General features: G+C 36.7%; 1 non-coding gene across 1 annotated transcript; it reads right to left on the reverse strand.

Moving 5' to 3' along the window:
* Positions 1-3,743: 3,743 nt before the first annotated feature.
* On the reverse strand, positions 3,744-3,816 carry TRNAR-CCU (transfer RNA arginine (anticodon CCU)). The gene has a single exon. It is a non-coding gene; the product is annotated as a tRNA-Arg (tRNA).
* Positions 3,817-6,263: the final 2,447 nt, after the last annotated feature.

Below are 6,263 nucleotides of genomic sequence, written 5' to 3' on the forward strand. Positions count from 1 at the left end.
AAATCCAGCAGGACTATGGGCATAAGGCTGTGTGTAGTAGAAGACCATGGGCTTCAAATTACTTGGATCTGTGCTTGAACCATAGTCTACCACTTATTATAAAGGTGATGCTGGCATATTTCTTAATATGAGCCCCAGGTCCTTCATCTCCAAAATACCTATCTCTGAGTATTGTGTGAAAAGTCAATGAGGCAGGAAAAGACCACAAATAACAAATGTTGGTGAGGATGCAGAAAAAAGGGAACACTTCTACACTGTTGATGGGACTGTAACTTGGTGCAGCCACTGTGGAAAACAGTATGGAGGTTCTTCAAAAAACTAAAAATAGAACTACTACATGATCCAGCAATTCCACTCCTGGGTATATATCCAATAAAACAAATACATTAATTCCAAAAGATATATGGACCACGATGTTCTCAGCAACATAATCTACAGCAGCCAAGATACGGAAGCAACCTAAGTGTCCATCAACAGATGAATGGATAAAGAAGATGTGAGGGTACACACACACACACACACACACACACACACACACACACACACACACACACACAATGGAATACTACTCAGTTATGAAAAAGAATGAAATTTTGTCCTTTGCAACAACATGGATGGAACTGAAGGGTATAATGCTTAGTGAAATAAGTCAGACAGAGAAAGACAAATATATGTTATCACATATATGTGGAATCTAAAAAATAAATGAATGGATATAACAAAAGAGAAAACAGACTCACAGATATAGAGAACAAACTAGTGGTTACCAGTGGGGAGGGGGAAGTAGGGAGAGGCATTATAGGGGTAGGGGATTAAAAGGTACAAACTATCATGTATAAAATAAATAAGATATAAGATTACAGCACAGGGAAGACAGCCAATATAGCCAATATTTTATAATACCTTTAAATGGAGTATAATCTATAAAAACTTTGAGTCACTATGTTGTACACCTGAAACTGATGTAATATTATAAATCAACTATATCGCAGCTATGGCAGGGACACAAAGGGCTTCAGTATAAACCACTTGTTTTACCACTTGCCTGCCTGGTGGGCACATGTCCACTTCTCTGCCTCAGGATGCCTCTTCCCTCTGGCAACAGCTAGGGACCATCGGGCTTACAGCAAGAGAACGCAGAGAAGAAAGAATGGGAGAAAGCATACTAGTAAAAAATTACTTACTGGTTCATTCAATTTTATGTGTAATAATGCTTATCAATGAGGAAAAAAATCATCTTCAAGAATATACATTATTTTTTGGCTACCAAGTTTCTTTCATAGGTCCCGTGAACGATATAATTTTATGAATTGGAGCTATTATCCCAACTACTGTTTGGAAAGGTAGCAATATGGATCACAGACCATTTTCAATATGTAAAAAAGTCTAACAGAAATGATTTAGCTAAAGAAAAGCTTTCTACTGCTAAAAAGATTGAAATTCTTTCCTTTTAGCTGGGACTGTTTTAGTTCAGGGTAGTAATGCATGTTATTCCAAGCTTATTACGAACTGCGTGTGTTCTTTCATTACTTAAAAAAAAGTGGAGAAATTACTTGATGACTTCTTAACAGATACATGTTGTTTAGGAGAAAACTGTTTTAACACCAAAAGTCCTTGTTGATGGGAACAATTAAGGAGAATCTAAAAGGGCAAAGAGCTTGGGAACCACTAAATTACTAGTAATAGATATTAGAATAGATATTAGAAACTGACCTTTCAAAATATTAAAAATTTAATCCCTTCTCACTGACGGGATCATCATGTATAGTATGAATCTAAAATCAAATAATAGTGGCAACACATTTTCTATTTAGTAACGGTGACTTGAGTGATTACAGTGATGTAATTCAACGCGTTAAGGGGAACAATTTCAGCAAGAGGGAATACAAGAAAACAAATAGTTTCTGAGAGTGTACCAGGTTTATACTACCAATTTCAATTTTAGTTCAAAACAATTAAAATCAAAAGAAAAACGAATCAATTTCACTTTACTTGAAAAATTGCAGAGAATTAAGATTCTATTTTGTAATTTTCCATTTGTTTTACTGGAAGATTTTTGATTTTGATTTTTTTGTTGTTTTTGTGTTAGTTATATACTCTATTGATTAATTCAACCCAATGCCAAGGAAGGCAGCAATTGAGATGCTGGCAGATGTTACTGCTTCTAACAGACAGAGTATATAAGAGAAGAGCCAACCGGTTTCCACGTTGTGGTTTCGATTAGAGCTCAGAATGAATAAACTCACCCACGAGAATTCAGGATTCCACTGGCCCTGAGGAAACTCATATGATGAATCATTTCTGTTTTATTCCCAAATAAACATAGATTTTAAAGTTCAGGCAAGAGTCAAGTTTATCACTAACCAAGCTGCTTTGTCAACATCTCCCTTCCAGGGGGATGCCTCCAGATAATGCAGAGCAGATGCCGAGACCTGACCATAGGGGTCTGGGAGAGGCCCGCGAGGAAAGTGCAGGCAGGCTGACAGTGGGTGTGAAGGTGGAGAGGGTGTCAAATGGTGTGCTGGATCACTGAGGCCCCGATCATATTTAGTGTTTTGGTATCACAATTGAAGGAATACTGAATAAGGTGTAATAATTTTCTACTATAAAAGTTTTCAAATATATCAAAAGTACACCAAACGTTATAATTAACTCCCATGTACCCATCACCCAACTTCTACAGTTATCATCTCAAGGCCAGTGTTGTCTCATCCATACCCTACGCAACCGATGGCCTATATCATTTTGATGCAAATCTCAGATAATATTATAGCATTTCATTCATATTTCTGTATCTCTAAAAGAAGAGGCCTTTAAAGAAAAAAAAAAAACCCACAATACCAGTAACTCATCTAAAAAATGAACAATAATTCCATAATATCTTCAAGTATCCGTTTTGTGTTTACATTCTCTGGAGAGGCTGAAGTGTCTACACATTTTTTAAGAACATAAACTTTACTTAGAAATTTAATTAACTCAGGTTTTACGTTCCTGATTTCCTTATAAATTATAAACTCCTTGAGCAGAGGGACTGTGTTTTGTTTATGCCTTGCTTCTGAGTGCTTTGCCAATAATTATGCCCAGATTTCACAGTAAAAGTAATTAATTAAATGCATAACAAAATAGTTTTTTATGACTTTCCATGTAACTACATTCACAAATCAGAAAAAAATCATCACAGTACCTGTTCAAATTTTTGGTATAGGAAATAGGAACAATATAGATCCTCAATTTCTTGAGATAAATTGAAGTAAAAATATATATAACATGGGCAATTACAAATCTGAAACATCTGGCTACTTAAAATCTCTCTTGATAGCTATCAATTTCTGACAACCTGAGAAACTGATTCTCTAGAGAGAATGTGTCAGTTTTGGCATACTATCTATGGTCACCAAATAAAAGTAAGAGAACATCACTGATAGGAGAAAGATGCATTCTATGAATTTTAATACAAAAATGGAAGGGTTATCTTGGATTAAATCAAGGTAAATAGTTTTGAATATCTATGCACAAGAGATTTTCCCTTTTGTACCATCTCCCTACCTGTTTCCCTCTTTCACTTCCACCTCAATTCTAGTTCTTTTTTTAGAGTGGACAAATAGAATATATGGGCTTATAGGGAAAAAAAGTGAGTGATGTGTATCCTTAGGCATATGATTATTTTTAATATTTATTTATGTGGCTGCACTGGGTCATAGTTGCGGCATGCAGGATCTTTAGATGCAGCATGCAGGATCTAGTTCCCTGACCAGGGATCGAACCTGGGGCCCTTACATTAGGAGCATGGAGTCTTAACCACTGGACCACCAGGGAAGTCCCCATATGATCTTAATAGGAAAAAAGAAAGCTATGAACATCAAAATAAGTGCTGCATCATTTTATAATAGCAAAAAATTTAAATAATCTGAATGTCTAAGATTAGGAAAATGGTTATATAAATTATAGTCTATTCAGTTACCAGGAATAACTAAGGAATAATTATGAAGTTTTAAAAATTAGAATTATGAAGACCATGTAGCACCTGGAAAAATGTATATAATGTATTAAGTAAAAACAATCAGGATTGAAATTTTACGAACACTATGATTTAATTATGTAAAAATTGTACCTGTAAATAAAAGGCTGAAAGGAAATACAATAAAATAATAATGGTGGTTATGTTAGTGTGATGGAATTATGCATGATTTTAAAAATATTGTATGTCTGTGGAAATTCCCTGGTTGGGGAACTAAAATCACACAAGCTGCAGAGAGTGGTCAAAAAAAAAAAAGAAAGAAAGAAAGAAAGAAAAAAGGAAAATTTTTGGCCTTTAGAATAAGCCAGTTTCTTTTGTTTTTCTGTTCCCTCTACCAAACATTTTTAAAAATTGTATTGATGTGATTGTAAATTTAAACATTTTAAAGCTAAAAAGGGTATTACATTTAAATGTTCTCTTTTTAAATTGTGTATCCAGCTTATATACAAAAATATTCGTATTTTTATATTTTTAGTGAAAGAGTCAGATTACCTTTTTTTTTTTAAGAACTTTTATTGAGATACAGCTAACAGACAATAAACTGCATATATTTGGAGTGTACAATTTGGTATCCCAATCTCCCAATTCATTCCCCTCTACACTCCCCGCTTTCCCCACTTGGTGTCCATGTTTGTTCTCTACATCTCTGTCTCTATTTCTGCCTTGCAAACCGGTTGATTGGTACCATTTTTCTATAGTCCGCATATATGTGTTAATATACGATATTTGTTTTTCTCTTTCTGACTCACTTCACTCTGTATGACAGTCTCTAGGTCCACCCATGTCTCTACAAATGTCCCAGTTTCATTGCTTTTTACAACTGAGTAATATTCCATTGTATGTATGTATCACATCTTCTTTATCCATTCATCTGTTGATGGACGTTTAGGTTGCTTCCATGTCCTGGCTATTGTAAATAGTGCTGCCATGAACATTGGGGTGCATGTGTCCTTTTGAATGATGGTGTTCTCTGGGTATATGCCCAGCAGTGAAATTGCTGAGTCATATGGTAACTCTATTTTTAGTTTTTCAAGGAACCTCCACACTGTTCTCCATAGTGGCTGTATCAATTTACATTCCCACCAACAGTGCAAGAGGGTTCCCTTTTCTCCACACCCTCTCCAGCATTTACTGTTTGTAGATTTTCTGATGATGCCCATTCTAACCAGTGTGAGATGATACCTCATTGTAGTTTTGATTTGCATTTCTCTAATAATAAGTGATGTTGAGCAGCTTTCCACCTGCCTCTTGGCCATCCATATGTCTTTGGAGAACTGCCTATTTAGGCCTCTGCCCATTTTTTAATTGGGTTGTTTGTTTTCTTGATATTGAGCTGCATGAACTGTTTATATATTTTGGAGATTAATCCTTTGTTGATTCATTTGCAAATATTTTCTCCCATTCTGAGGGCTGTCTTTTCGTCTTGCTCATAGTTTCCTTCGCTGATAAGCGCAATTTTAAAAAATTGTTGTGAGATGAACCCCTACCCACGTTAAGAAACCAACCATCACCAGCACCCCAGAACACCAACACCTGCAGCTCTGCTCCTAACCCCGCCTGCGCCCCAGGGGTCCCCGGGGCAGAGGGGGATGTGCCAGCACACTCGGGGAGCTCCAGAGCCTCTGCTTCCAAGGCCCTGGGCGTTTGCTTTTTGTAAAATTTGCAAAAGTAAACATTTCCCCACCTTTGGTTAAGACCTCTGTGTACTTTGATAGCTAATTTTGTGTTCATAATTTCACATTTTTTTCTTAGAGTGCCCCAAATTGTATAAGTTTCAGGACCCCCAAAAGCTGAATCTGCCCTTAGAACCACTATCCTGGCTGTTAGGTATTGTTTGCTTCCAGACGGATTACACAATGTAAAACTGTCCATTTCCCAATTTAGAATGTTCCAAATAGTTCTGTGAGCACTACCCCTTGGCTACTCAGAGAGCTTAGAGGGAAGAATTGACGGGCCTGTCACAGGAGCGTGGTATGTGGTTGGGGTGGACGTTTCGCAGCTGTGGACCCCCAGAGCTGGGGATAGACCCTGGCTTTGTTCTCTCTTCTTTCTGAGACAGACACATGTCTCATGGTTGCACTAGTCTCTCCAAGGTAGAGTTGCTGACAGAAGCCTAGCTTGTTAGGCTTTAGAATATTTACAACAAACCTGAATAGTTTGCCAACATTTAAAAATCAAGAGATTTCACCTGAAAATTCAGCTTTCTGACTTTTTTTAAGTGGTTGGAAGATGTGCCCACTCTGGG

This window comes from Hippopotamus amphibius, chromosome 6, assembly GCF_030028045.1.
Source record: "Hippopotamus amphibius kiboko isolate mHipAmp2 chromosome 6, mHipAmp2.hap2, whole genome shotgun sequence".
Classification (NCBI taxonomy): domain Eukaryota; kingdom Metazoa; phylum Chordata; class Mammalia; order Artiodactyla; family Hippopotamidae; genus Hippopotamus; species Hippopotamus amphibius.